The sequence below is a fragment of the Antechinus flavipes genome, chromosome 3 (assembly GCF_016432865.1).
Source record: "Antechinus flavipes isolate AdamAnt ecotype Samford, QLD, Australia chromosome 3, AdamAnt_v2, whole genome shotgun sequence".
Taxonomy (NCBI): domain Eukaryota; kingdom Metazoa; phylum Chordata; class Mammalia; order Dasyuromorphia; family Dasyuridae; genus Antechinus; species Antechinus flavipes.
In genome coordinates this window covers 157,665,679-157,681,700 of record NC_067400.1, presented here as the reverse complement: position 1 = coordinate 157,681,700, position 16,022 = coordinate 157,665,679, and the positions used below count along the sequence as shown (strand labels likewise).

The window sequence follows — 16,022 nt, the reverse complement described above, 5'->3', positions numbered from 1 at the left end:
GAAAGAAAGGTGGGTGGAGGGGATCTGTGAAGCTCTGTTGGTAAATGTCAAAGAGTCCAGACAGAGGGGAAATTATAGGGAAGAGGCTATTCCAAGAAAAAAGGTAGTAGTATTCCTAATGTTCTGGAGAGCTGGGCACAAGCAGTGGGACTCTAGATGTGAGAGGGAGGCTAAGAGGAGAGGTAACAACTCCAGAGAACATAGCTTCAGGGATCAGTTTAGGAGCCCTGTTGGTTATGAACACAAATTTCCTTTCTGATTCCTCTTGTGGACAATGAAGCCAATCCCAATTATATTAAATCTGGTACCAGGGTCCCAACTCCACTCAGTATATTTCTCTAGGCAGATTCAGATTGTGTTCTCCAGTCTATAATGACAAATCTCTGAAGGCTGGAATGCTCCACTTGGCAGAGACTTCGACATCTCCACACTTGGGGGTCATTCCCAGCATCATCAGGGTCTGGAAGGTCCAGTCTCCATTACTGATCAGGTTTGTGAACACCACCCTAACTATCTCTTCCTGCCCAGTCAGGAACCACCTGACCTCCAAGTCCCCAGAATAGAAACCATTGACAGAAGACAAGCAACTGGGGTGTCCTAAGGAAGGCATCTTTGATGGATACACAATTACCTTGGGCTTAATGCTCGTGGCCACTAAGAAGGGCTCACCCCATCAAAGTGCCTGTAGTAATTATCCACCTGGCCATATCTATACTCACGTTCATCCTTCAGTTGTTCCAATACTCAGCATCCCAATGTCCCAGCTCCATCACCGCTACAAACTTCCCCATATCATTGTCAAAGAGAACATATTCCTCCTGATTATAGATATATTTCCTGACATTCCACACATGCTCTATTCTGTTCACAAAGTAACATTCAGTCTTTACAAATCCAGTGAAATGTTCTGAAGTGACATCCCAGGGGTGTATTAGGTTTGATGGTCACCTCTGCCTGGGAATTAATGATCCCAACCTGGTCATGACCAACATGGCCAACAGCTAACTCTAAGTGAACATTTTTCAATGAGTCAATAGCATGACAAGGCTGTCTAAAAAATCAGCATGAGAAACCCATACTTGGAAGTTTTCTAGAACAGCACGTTGCCTCATTTGTGAATAAAAAGTCAAGGCTGACCATGGAGATAAATATCCCAGTCTCTTGATTTGAAGGATAACCATTCTGCAATTAAGATTCTTCAAAATCTATGTCATCTGAAATAGTCACACTATGTAAAAATGCAGCTTGCATCAGCTATAATGTACACTGAACCCTAGAAAAATATCATTTGATTCTTGAGCTCTTAAGCTAAAAAGAATGGTAAACATTGGGATAATTGTTGCTGTTTTCATGATAGAGTCACATTTCATTCAGTTTTTTTATGCCAGTGATTATATATGTATAAGGAAAACAGGAAAGCCCCAAATAATTAGCTTTCTGTATCAAGTATGTATCTTAAATTGCTTTTATTAAAAAAAAATTCAGGAATAAAATTGTGCCAAAGACTACTGACATTTTAAAGCCTAATCTACTACCCAGGAATGAATTGGTACTTGAGGAAAAGAGGAGAGGTCTTAGTGCACTAATGCCAAGACTATTGAAAGTGGAATTCAATGAGCTGAAAGTGGAATTCAATACTCACTGTTAAGTATACATGTTTCAATATTTAGTTGACTAAATGTATGTGGCTAGAACTTCATTCATGTGTTTTCATTTGGGACACAGCCTGTTACTTAGAATGCTGAGTGTGTAGAAAAGATTTCTAACTTAAATTCTTTACCTCACTGCACTGTGTTTTGCTTTTTTAAAATTGGTCAGCAGGCTTAACTGGGCTATGTGGTGCTATGTCTTTCCCGAGACAGACAAAAATCAGAGACAAAGGCCATGATATACAATAAGAATGGGGTTTTTTTGATCCAGGGATAATCCATCTAGCTGATTTTTTTCCCCTTCCTCTTCTTGGGTGGTTAGTGGCAAATGCCTCTGTATTAGGAAGACAGGTTAATCCTTATCTGTTCCTTTCTATCTAAACTTGGCAGTTTCATCTGTTCATTCATCTGATCACTCATGTAGTAGGATATAGCTATGTATATTCTAACCATCCGAGTTTCATATGCTCAGAAATGGGGGCCCTGTGGCGCCAGGTTGAAAGTATAGTCATTGAACAAATAAGCAAATGAGTTACAGAGAAAACAACAAATTCCAACTGGCAGGATAACAATTCGGAACAGACAACCGTGCAATGCAACTGACTTCATTTTTCTTTGCCACAGGCCACCACTGCCACATTCCATAGAAATTTTACAAAATGTTATTATTGCAGGTTTAAGTCTCATCTGATTTGGCAGGCAGGGTGTATATTTACGCTGATGAAAGAACATTGTCATTAAATGCACAAACAGCTGACAGTGCAAGAAGGAAATCCAAACTGGGTCTCCCCTCTCAGTGGAATGACCCTTTCTTGTCAGATAGGAAAAGAATTCTGATCAGAAATTAAAAGAAGAAGAAGAAGAAGAAGAAGAAGAAGAAGAAGAAGAAGAAGAAGAAGAAGAAGAAGAAGAAGAAGAAGAAGAAGAAGAAGAAGAAGAAGAAGAAGAAGAAGAAGAAGAAGAAGAGGAGGAGGAGAAGCATGTAAATGGCATTTCTCTAATGATTGTCAGAAGGAAAAAAAATGATGAAAGTAAAAGCTGAAAGAAATTCAAGCATGTGCTGACTTTCCCACAGACAAGGACATGTTTATAAACATGGGGCTTGATTTTTTAACTTGGGCTTGTTATATGACTTGAATAACAAAATTTTTAAATCACAGTCTTCTCCAAAAGTTTCCCTGATCATGACTTCATATATGAGAACTAAATGGATCATATAATACTTAGCCATTATTTTTATACATTGCATTTGATTCATTTTTTGGTCCATGTTGCAGTCAAAAACTTTATCAAGTTTATGTGTTTGGAATTTATCTAAGCAGTTTACTATTTTAATAGCTATCAGTATTTATGCAGTAATAAGTACAGGCTTTTCCACTTTTTGTTGGCATTCAGAGTATCTTTATAAGTTCAGTTAATAGAACTATGAAAGATATATCCTTCTCTCCTTCCTTCCCCTATTCCCCAAATTTAGAGTTGAAGTTCTTTACAAGAGGGGCATTTTTCTCCAATGTTCTTTCCTGCTCATGCTTGCACAGAGAGGGCTTACCCCAGAATAAATTCCATCTGCATGTGAAAAAATGCCAAGATAAAGTTTAGAAAAAGCATCTATTAAAACTCTGACATGGGTAGCTGCCCTAGAGGGAAAATAGCATAATTACAATTGTAACTTCAATCATCTAAATATTGTACTGGAACAACTGTGATTTAAAACTTTTAATAAACTTACTCCTCACCATGTCAATCATGAATCTAAATCATATCTCTAAAGCAAGTTGGAATCACTTGTGTCATCTCTGTCATGCAAAGTTATTTTTACCTGATAAAGCACTTGTGTATAGAGTTACTGTCTGCCAAGAGACCACCTTCATCCAAGAATGACAGGACAACCTTCACACATCCATTTATTTATTTAGATTTATATCACTAAGTCCTCTGGGCAAATGCACAGACAAAAAGCTCATGTGTTTGCTCTCCAGCACTGTTCCCTGTGCCATTCAGGAAAAGACTGTGGTCATAGCTGGGCCCTGTTACCTTATAACATACATAAAACTCTGTCCATTTTCATTTGATTCATTTGAAGCAACAAAAAAAGACAAACTTTAGTACCAAACAGCAAAACATGCTTAAAAAACAAACAAACCAAAAAAAAAAAAAAAAAAAAAAAAAAACTAAGGAAAGATATATTTGCCTTCCCAAGAACAAAGAAAATTCAATAGAGGCTTTGATTTAAATTCTTAAGCATATATAGCCAGATGTAACTTTAAAGCTAAAGCAAATTAGCTTCTACCCAGTTAAAAGCTTAAAATACAATCATAATCTACTTAATGGGAGAAATTGTATAAACACTTTTTATACCCTGCTCTATATGTATTTATGTATATGGAAGAGGGAATGGTGCAAGAGAAGAAAAGAGAGACAGCTAACTGAATCTACTACTCTAAGTTATAGACTAGAAAGCATTTAGTAAATTTCTTAGAATGAACTAATTCTTGTCCATTGATAAGGAATTTATAAATCATATCTTCTCTTGTCATTGTTGATACTAGTTCCAGAAAAAATGTTCTCTAGGGTGCTCGTGTAAGAAGCATGAGCTTCAATGATACAAAGTAAACTTAAGACCTTATCATTCACTTCAATTTTATAAACACTTATTAAGTGTCTGTATATGCTAGTCAGGAGGAGTATCATAGGAAAAATAATGGAGGGGCAGGTCATATTGCATAACTAATAAGAAACTGAAGAAGTACTGGCAAAGAAGATGCCAACAAAGAATAAGATAGTGGAAGAAGTAGGAAGACAGGTGACAATCTCTCTATGGGTACTTGAATAATTCCCTTTACCTCTCTGAGCAACAGAACCCTTTTTTTCCAAAAAGAGGGAAAACTGAGGTTCAGGAAAGGGAAAAAAGGTGCCTAGGTCAAATGGCTGATATGTAGTGGATCCAGAACTAAAATTCAAAATCTTGATTTCTGGAACAGTATTAATATTATTTGGAAGCCTATCTGGTGTACTTAAGACAATGTCCTTTGAAAAATACCAGAGGTACCACCCCCATTATCATGCACATCCAATTACTTCCTAAAAACATGGCAGAGATCTAGATGAGATTGCACACATCAAAACACAAGGAAGACAAGGAAACTTCCCTTATCCTTGCCAAAAACTCTAGGCACCACCCAATAAATATTAACCATCACACCTATGATTGGAATAGTCTTGGAAAGCTCCCAGTATATTAGCTATGAAGGTGAAACACAGCTAGAGAGTATCAAGGTTCACAACTACAATCAATTGAGTACCACAGAGACACTTTAAAAAGATAAATGATTTCAAAATTTAATTTGCTAAGGAAAAAATGTATTGGTGAAGAGGGACTATCTTGACATATATATATATATATATATATATATATATATATATATGTTTGATTTATAGAGAAAATATGGAAAATGCAGGCCAGATATTGCTGACTGAAGGAGATCGACTACTTTATGGACTTAGAATGGGGATATCACTTTTTATACTGAAAAATCCCTTTAAGAAAACTGACCAAATGTGGAAACCTAGCAAGGTAATCTTCTTTCCATTATAAAAGTATGCTTGGCAAGTGTAATAACCAAGGATGGCAATCAAAAGCCATTAGCATGTAAGCTTATATCTATTTAGAATTTTAAGATTTGCAAATAGCTTTCCACCTTCTGTGCCATTTGATACATACAATCTATTAAATAGTTTTAATTATTACCCCCATTTTACAGATGAGGAGTCTGATGGATTCTGAGAAATTAGATGATTTTCTGAGGGTCAAACAGCTCATAAGTGTCTGAGGGACCAATTAAAGCTAAGCCTTTCTGACTCTATGCGCAGTACTCTATTAACTATAACACATTTCAACTTCTTCTCTGGCAAAACTGTTTAATCCAGACAGAAAAACCTCTTATTTATTATTTTCCATTTATTCAATGCACAAAAATATGGAATCCTAGATGCACAAAACTAGAGGAGAACACTGATGAGTTCCAGTCCAACCTCTTCATCTAACAGATGATGATATTGAGACATAGAAAGATAAATAATTTTGCCCAATGTCAGTTAGAAATAGAATTAGGAATACAGACAGCTAGGCTAATAGACTTTTTACCTTTCACAATAGTGACTCTGATCTCAACAAACATTTGTGAGTTGAATAAATTAATTACTGTATCACTTTGAAATTTTTATAGGATAATACCTGGAGCTCTAATTTTATTAAATATGTGTATATATACATACACCTACCTACACATATATATGTGCATGTATATGTGTGTGTGTGTGTGTTTCCTCTGCTTTACTTCTATCCTAAAATTTCTTAGGGCAGATAATACATACATATATAAATGCATATATATATATGTATATATGTATACATATGTATGTATGTATGTATACTTTTATTTTATAGAATTATAATCACCATTTCAAACGTGCCTTCAAATGTTCAGAATCTATAGTCCCCAAGCCCCTGATTATTCTAGTTCCCAAAGGCTTTGCCATTAATAAAGGAAAGGTATGAGGAGGTATGGGGAGGAGGTAGATTTTGGTATAAAGTCACTCTATTGATTTACCTTCAGACTATAGCCAATAGTAAAAATAAAGTGTACCCAATGATACAGCAAAGGACAAGGGTAGATACTTTCAGTCAAGGAATATGTCTTCTTCTATCTATCACTGATTAGGGGTTTAACGGAGCCCAAGTTTCCAAAGGTAATAAGTAAATAATTTAGTAACCCTTCTTTATACATTTTGGCAATATAATTCTTAGACTGGTTGGAGTCATTTATCTTAAGAAAGCAGTATAATATATTGAGACATTCCAACTTCTGTTGATTGTACTAGATGCTTCAATGCTTCTTATTGATTTAAAAAAAAGATAAATCTTCCATTGAAGAAGTCATATTGATAAAAATTTGTTAAGTGTTTACTATTGGCCTGGCAATGTGCTAAGTGCAAGGACAAACAAAGACAGTCACTTTTCTCAAGGTGCTCAAAGTCTAATGCAGAAAAGGTTTAGAATAGAGAGGAAGAGACCAGGAGTAGTGGTAAAAAACAGCAAGACCAAAGTCATTAGATCATAGAGTACATAGAGGAAGATATAAGAAGAGAAGAAAGTTCAAAAGGACCCAAGTTATAAGGGGAGTACCCTTTTAAAAAGGCCAAAGAAAAAAGTTTATATTTTATCTTGATAAAATATAGAGAAGTATATAAAAATATAAACAATATATAAAATAGGGAGTCACTAGAGCTCATTTAATAGGGTATTTAACATGCTCATAATTGTGCTTTAAAAAGATCACTTTGATAACTGAGTGGAGGATAGAATGGAGCAGGGTGAAACAAGGCAAAGTCAACAGCCAAAAACTCTTGCAGTGGTCCAGGCATGAAGTGATGAGATTTTGTACCAAAATGACAGTAGTATTATTACCCTTACTATTTCATTCTTTTCAGATAGAGATAATCTTGAGATAAATTGTTATACTGCTTATTATCCTTTAATATTTAATGTTTTGCTTACTATCACAAAGTGAATCAAATAAATGATTTTTATAGTTGAATAAAGCATTAGAATATATGCTCATTTTCTGGAGACTTACTAAAAACATTCTTGGTATAAATCCTATAGCAGACAAACAGCAGGTAAGATATATTCATCCTGTTCACATATGATTTTCATATTTTTATTTAATTTTTTTAAGTTTTTATGGCTCAATATAGACTGTGTGCAACAATTTAATCTGTGATAATGCTCTGATTCTAGAACAGTATTCTGGTTGAGTTCTCAAGAATATTTTGAGGTCTTCACTTGGTTTTTGGTGATTTTTACCATTGTCACTTGAATGAAGAAAGTAAGCATAGTTGTGGTTACTACGTCTTGTCTTGCTAGGTAGTTGATAGGTTCAATTTTTTTTACATTTTTAATAATGCATTAAATAGTTTCTACCAGTTCTTCACATAATCTAATTTCATCATTAAATATTTGTTCTTTAAATATAAACCTTTAATAGTGTCTGGTGGCATTGACCAAGCCCTAAACTGCTATTGTAAACATCTCCATCTACATAAGAAAATTGTCAGAAATCACTTATGTTCAGTTTGATGCTTCTTTGTTAACATAAGCTTTGCAAGATCATGTGGATATTACTCAAGGTAAGCTTTTGGATTCTAGTCATAAATCTTAATAATTTCATCAGAATACAGAGGAAATAAGTGAGTGGAGAGAGCAAGACTACAAGGAACATCTATCAGGTATACACACAGTTCAAAAAATAATGATTTCTCTCTTAACATTCATAATAATCAGTTAATCAACCAATAAATACATCTTTATCAAATACCTAGAGATGTTATTCATTGTGAATATAAAATACAAAGAATTAAACAATTGTTACTCTTAGGAGCTTATATTTTCAAAGAACACAACAATTACATATGTATCTATAGAATAAATCAAACAAGAATATATACAAATAATTACTAAGTTTTAAATATTAGGTAATCAAAGGGAATGAGACTTAAAGTTGATGCATATACTTGGTTTCAGGGACTATAAATTAATCAGTGCAATTTTTTTTTCATTACAGTGAGGAATAATTGGTGATTCAGAGCAGTATAATGGCTTGCCTCTGATCATGTAAAGTATATCAAGGTCTGAATTTGAACCCAGATCTCCACAATGCTTCCTTGAAGACAATCTGATATTATTATTACTGGCCCAATTAACATCTGATTCTTTTCAGGCTTAATACATTTCTAAGTTTCTTTTGTATACTCAGTCTGAAGAAGTTGAAGAATGTGAACAATGCATAGAATCTAAATGCAGAATGATTTTAAAATTAGAAGACCACAACTTAAGACATTTTGAAAGAAAATGCACTGGAGAAAATCAACATATTATTGATGTGCCAGAAGAAAATTATAAAAACACTGGAAAGTCAGAAGATGTTTGGATTCATAGTCCCTCCTAGGCTAGTTAGTAGTAACGTGACATTAGGAAAATTATTTCAACTCCCTGAGTCTGTTTTTATATTGATAACAAAGAGATTCTAGTTTTACATGACTACTTCCAAATGCTGTTATGAGCAAACTACTTTGTAAACTTCAAAATACTACATAAATATGAATTGTTATTGTTGCTGCTGCTGCTGCTACTGCTACTACTATTGGTACTACTACTATTACTATTACTACCATGATACTTATTAAGTTAAAAGTGAAACAGTTCTTTGGAGATTTTTTTTATGAGAAAAGGTAATTCTCTCCTCATTCCTCCTTTTTTAGACTCATGAAGTCCATGGATTTTTTTTCATTCCTGCATCTTTAATGGTTGTACTGTTATATATCATATAACTGGAATAAGAAAATTAAATTGTATACTATTATTATTATTGAGAAATTTTATTATAGTTCTAGTTATACAAATTTTAAAGCAACTTTTTTCTTCTTTCAATAGTTTTTTATTATAAACTTAACAACCATCAATATAGCCAAGCAAAATAAGAAATATAATCATATAGAAGACAGAAAGCTTCCTACCACACAGGATTATTGTGAGGAAGGCACTTTGTAAAACTTAAAGCACCATAGATGAAAAACTTAAAGCCTATGTGAGGTTGTTATTATTATAAAAAGCAATATATTTAGAGTTTGTTTACAGTTTTATGTGTTTATTCATACATATAAATTTTTACAAATTTGAGAGTTGGGAGGGACCTCAATGTCCATAAAGAAAACTTCTCTCTATACAGATTGACAGCTGCTCAGTAATTTATAGTTGCCTGAGGATACTGAGAGTTTAAATGATTTGTTCAAAGTCACACACAAAAATGTGTCAGAGGGGACTTCAATATAGGTTTTCATGGCAACTGGGTCAGCTTTTTATCCACTATGCCAAGTTGCCTCTGTCTATGTTTTAATTAACATTTTTTATTAATAGGATTTATATAATATATAATGATTTGTTACACTTTATATGTTATACCTCAGTTGATCCTTATACTGTGATGTAAGTCTTATTATTGTCTCCATTTTATTTATGAGAAAAGTTAAATGATGTGTCTAGGTCCTCTCATAAGAGAGAATTCAACTTCAAAATTTCCATTATATCATGCTGCTTCTGTGTACTTTTTGTCATTTTTGAATATAATTGTAATCATTGTGGATGTAAAACTAAAAAAATTTGCATTTTTTCCTTAAAAGACTCAGGCTTATTATAGGAAATTATAGCCCCAGAGTCTGTCAAACATTTGGATTTCATGTGCACTTGCATTTTTAAATTAATGATTGTTTCCATTGATTATCATTGCCAATCTTCTAATAATTGGAAACAAAATAATATGAATATTAATGGTCACCTGTCTTGAAAATGACATCATTTAGAAACTTCATAGATGGGGCTATTCACAACAAGATGCTTATAATATCCATGTATTAAATTCTCACGTACTTCTTCAAGAGCTTCACATAATGAAATATACAGAAGTCAGTGAGTGCCTTCTGTGATTCTATGTGAAATAGCAATCTTATTTGAGAAGTTTTCCATAATTCCAGAAACTCCAATTTGAAAGAGACTTCAGAGGTCATTGTGTTCAACCCATACTTGAATGGGAATCCTTTCTGCAAACTTCCTCAAAAGTTTTGCAAACTACCTCCTGGGTAAGAAACCTATTGCCTCCCAAGACAGCCCATTCCACTTTTGAGCAGCTCTAATTATTAGGAAGGATTTTTGTTTTGTTTTGTTTTGTTTTGGGGGTTTTTTCTCCTTACATCAGTCTGAAATTAGCTCCCCGCACAGCTTACCACCCAAAATACATATTGTCAGCACAAACCACCTAGTGTTCAAATCCATAGAGAACACTTGTAAGTGACTGGGATGTTTTTACATATGAGTCACCTGAGGTTAAGCACCATTAAAACAACTATAACCACACAAATGAAAGGAAAAAGGAATGTTACTGCTTCTGTGACCCCAGAATCTGCCAAACTTACCTTTTAGCTGTTAATTCTATTCTAATTGTATACAAAGTTTTCCCTGCATGTTGGAAAGAAAAGTGATATGGTTTTTCATGCATCAGTGAAGCTACAAATAAAATGTGTTTCAAGCTTCATAGATTGATTATTACTTTTGCTTTTGCTATTCTAGAATAGAGGCTGAGTTTTAATTTTTTTAAGTGATGTGAACAAAAGTCTGATGAATTATGACATAAATGATAATATTATAGGGATAAAGACTGGACTTGTGATTTTTTTGGTATGGGGCAATTACAGGTGAAAGACTGTTTCTACCATCTGTCTAAATGATAGACTTAGTTTAAAAGGGCACTGAAAAATTACTCCAAAGTCATAGAGCCATGATAAGGCAAGAGTAAAATTTGAACTCGTGCAAAAACCCTAGGATAAGGGTAGAGGTATGAAAAGATTGGAAACAAAATGGTCCTTTGCTCAGAGTGCTCCATTCCTGAATATGTTTATGATTTCTTGTATTATTTGTCACAGGAAATAAGGAGGGAAATTATGGGAGAAGAGATTTTAAAATATCAATAACTTTGGGGGAAAAGAGGGAAAATTATTTTAGAATGATAAGTGACTAAAGGTACTGATTAAGAGAAAGTGTCAAATAAATAATATGAAGTAGAGGATAACCAACTATGAATCACAGTATTCTTTAGAGTAGTAACAAATCTAAATATAGGAAATAAAAATATAGGCAATGGAAAATGCTTAGAGAAGAAAAGAATAGTACCATATCTCAACAAAAAAATCCTTAGGGAAATGCAAAGAGCAGAGAAAAAAAGATCAGAATAAGAAACACGAAAAATAATAGAAATCTTTCTTAAGAAATGAAGGCATTTTAAGAGAAAAGTGGGGGGGGGGGAGAAAAAACATAGGTAAATACAAGGAAAAAACCAGAGAAAAGAACAAAGTAAGATACAAGGGAGGAAAGGGGAGCAAAACATTCTACCAACTACCCACTCCCAAACTCAAAGCCAAAGTAAACTGAGTTTCCCTTTTTCACAAGTCCTCCACCAGTTTAAGAAAATCTCTCCACTGTAGCCCAGTTCCAAAGGAAACAGTTTATAACTTGGCTTGATGAAAGCAGTATAGGTAGTGCTAAATCAACCCTGGTTCTGATTAGGCCCCTGAAGCTGCAGGAGAACTCCCCAGCTCCAAGTTGCCCCCAATATCCTAGGCCTCATTCAGCATACCAGTGGTTCTGAACAAAGACTTTTATGAATCCCCTTGCAGCACATTAGTGATTCACACAGCAGTATTAAATAAGTCCCTCTTCTCTAATAAATGCCTTTCCAGTGTGTGAGAAATCTCCCCCTGCTGGGACTTCAACCAGAGGTTTCTTCAATCTAAAAGCAAGAGTTCTTCCAGATGCAATGGAGCCCAAACTCTGATGATCAGGACTAGAAATGTGGCTTGCTTCCTTTCCACAGCCTGAGCTTAAAGGTCCACATATTGTTAATTTACTCACTGGATAGAAGCCTGGGTTCCTTCGCTTCATTTCAACAAATAGGATAGGAAAAGGAAGAAAATTGTGTTATAGGAACTCCTCTCCCAATACAGATCAGCATCTTCTCTACAACTTACAGTATGAAAGAAGTCCCCAGAGCAGCGATAGCATTCACTCAGTATATTTCACTTGTGGCATTTGAACCCATGTCTTCCTGGCTCTGCTATTGGCCATCTCTTAAACTATAATATAAAGATTTAACAGGACATGTTCCCTACCTTTGCAGAGCTCAAACCTGGCAAAAATATTAATTGAGGGGGAGGGGGAGGCGTGAGAGGAAGTTTACATGATATTTTATATATATGGAATATCAAGCTATATATAATAGATTTGGAGTTTCACATATAATCCATATTTTGATTATACTATGTTATGGAAATACTTATTTTACTCACAAATTTCAAAAATTAAATTAAAAAATAAGAAAAACATGCATTCAAAAGTTCAGACATACCAAAAAATAAATCAAGAAGCCACATGGGAGAGTGGATAGAAGGTGGGCCTCAGAGTCTGAGAGGCCTGGGTTCAGGTTTTTCCTATGACCTAAAATAGCAATGCAAGTATGGGAAAGTCATGGAACTTCTCAGTACCTTGAGAAATTTAAAACTACAAGCAACAGATGAGCTGTTTATCTGATTGATAGAGGAAGGTTTTACTTAACAGTCCCACACCTGGCACATTCTATGCACTTGCTAAATGCTATTGAATTAAATGAGGTAAAATTAAATCAGATTTGAAAACTACAATGTAAAGTATAATTGAAGGTGGAGAATGATGAACAAAAGTTGAAATCAGAAGATTATATTAGCAATCTGACTGTTTAAGAATTGTAAAAGGCCAGAGCTTTTCTGCATTTTTTTTGTTTCCCCTTTAGACAAGGATCAGCTCACCAGCAATTAAGAAGGAAAGTTGAAATGACTCAACATTTTCTTTTTTGTCAAATAATCTGGTTGCAAGAGTTTGTTGGTCTCTAAGTTTCAGATGCCTGATGAACACTTCTTACACAGATTTCTCTTCCAAGGTCAAAGTACTTCTTTTAAAAAGTCCCCAAGTGTGTGCTCCCAAAGTCCTAGTGAAGTTTGGGCTCTATTATTCATCTAAAGACTTCTTGTTGAAAAGAGATTTCATCAGCATTCCAGAAAAGCAGTCATTTTCCATGAGCTGCATTCCTGTAAAAGAGAACCCATGCTTGAGAAATTAACATCATAACCTGCATGAAATGGAGCAGAATTTGACTCTGACAGAGTAAAACAGCAAAATCCCCATTTCCTTATAACTCTCCATCATTTATTTTCTTTTCTCTGGTTTTATTACTCAAAAGTTCATTTCTTTGCAAGATATTTGAACCCAAAAATGAATATTAAGCTACTGGAAGTCAAAAATCATATGTCCAGAGATTTAAGTTTCTCATTTAAAAAAAAAATTGCTCCTATAAATTGGTGATTGCCAAATTCTTAGAGAATGTTATAACAATAATTGAACTTTCAGTTTTGTGTCTTATAAAAGAATTAATGATTTAGAGGTGACAATAAGCCAAGGATTTTAGTTCTACTGTTAAATAAGGATGTTAATGGTCGTATTTCACATAATTTCATTCAGTTATCTGAACCCCAGAGTTTTTTAAAATATTTATCAACAAGGTTTTCATATATGCTATATGGAAAAAACTCACTGCTTTCCAATCACATACACACATAGGTGAGAATTCTTGTCAAGAACATTTCTCATAGGCACATGAGACAAGTGCTATGCAGAATGTAGCTTTCCCTACATTGCCTCAGGCTTAACTATGAAAATTAGGTTGACTAGGAATATAGAGAACAAAATTAGCAGTCTATGACTTCACTCAAGCTATGACCTCACATATACTATGACTCAGCCAAAGTAGCTAACTCACTATTCCCTGAATTCCACAGCCCTTTCTCTCCCATCTCCATGCCTTTGCATAAGCTCTCTTAGTGACTAGAATGAATTCCCTTTTTAACTTTGCTTCTTAGAAACCTTAGCATCCTTCATGGTCACCTTAGTTATCAACTCCAATGTAAAACCTTTAATGATCCCCCTTGGTCATTAGTACTTTCTCTCTTCTCTAACGATTTTATTTGTACTTAATCTCTCTACATGCTGTATTCTTCCAGCAGAATATAAGCTCTTGAAGATAGGAATTGTGTCATATAGCAACACTGGGATGGGTCAGAATGGTTTATAGATATTCACTGCCAAGCAAGGAAGGTGTATACAGATAAGCAAGCAATAGAATAAGTGTTCCATTAAAAGCATAGAATTGCGGGGGGGCCCCGTTTTACATAGAGTTTTCAAACAAAGAGCCTGGGAGTGGTACCTATCATATCTCCAGTCTGGTAATTAATGGGTTAGAGAACAAGGACCAGTAATAAGAGTAAGTAGTCTCCAAAAATTAACAAAAAAAAAAAAGGCCTATTTAGACTAAGGAAGTTAGAATGTGCCATATCAGCAAGCTGGCTAGAGAATTTCAGCATCTGGTTCCAACTAGAACTGGGTATAGCTAAACCTTAAGGGAGACAGAACTCTATATCAAGCCTAGGAGAGTGAGGTCATAGACCCCAATGGCTACTAACATTGTTTGGGGTTTGTTGGTTTGTTTGTATTCCCACTGCATACAGCATAGTAGATGCTTAATAGATGTTTATAGAATTGAATTCAGTTAGGTATACTGAGAAAATTTATTGGGAAAAGAAAAATTTTCTTTTAAAAAAAAGAATTCAGTTTACTGAATTAAGAATATTTTCATATTTTAACAATGATTATTGCCCATCAAAGTCTATTTGGATGTAAAGTGAAAAAAGTGGTGATTTTAAATTAATAATGTCACTCTGCTATCAAACTCAGATAGGAAGAGGAGCCACTAATCTATCTATCCATCTATGTATGTATGTATGTATCTATTTCTCTATAAGGATCCCTGTAGGCCACATACTAACTTGAAAATATATTAATTTTATCTATGTTTTATTGATTTTTTGTTATTTTGCAAATATTTCCTAATTACATTTTATTTGGTGTGGGCTGCACTGGGGAGTGCTGTAGGCAGCATGCATATTTTTAAAATAGCTAATGTAGCTAATAATCATTAGGTCTCTTTAAAAATAGGAGAGAGATATATAGAAAGATGAATCTTTTTAGTCTATTGTTTTATTTGCTCTAAAATCTCACTGGTCTACACCAATCAACAGATGTTTATTTTGTATCCCTTCTGTGAGAGGCAGTATATCATAATGGGTAAATCTGGTCTCAGAACCAAGAAGACCTAGTTTCAAGTCCTCAGACACATTGACTGTAATCTTGGGCAAGTCAATTAATCTTTCAATTTCTCAGGCAACTCTCTGATCTACTTGGCTAGAGGGGTTTTCCAGAGAATTTCTTATACCAATAATATCACAAGTTGAATCCCTATATACTCAGGACAAAACAAAGTATTGTGGAACTAAAAGACAAATGTGGCAGACAAACTCTGCTCTCAAGAATTTATAATTGAAGAGAAACGCACAAAACACTCAACAGCACATAATCAAGTATTGTGTGAAATGGTACAGACTGAAAGTATCATAGTGAAAGATGGCAAGTAGGGATTGCAATGTATTAATAAAGACATCTAAAGCATCTGTGTATGTAATTGCCAATGACAGTAGTGGAGTTTGGCTGAGTCTGGGGCCTCTTTGACTATTCAAAGATTGATCAATAAAGCATTTCTGTGGATAACATATATCTATCTGTATACAATATTATTCTCTCTTTTTACTCTGAGAATCTCATTTTCTCCCATGGTTATAACTAGC

The 16,022-nt window shown here is 34.3% G+C and overlaps 1 pseudogene; it reads right to left on the bottom strand.

The window, feature by feature from the left end:
* Positions 1–218: 218 nt before the first annotated feature.
* Positions 219–16,022, bottom strand: part of LOC127557081 (HLA class II histocompatibility antigen, DR beta 4 chain-like) — a 184,097-nt pseudogene continuing 168,293 nt past the window's right edge.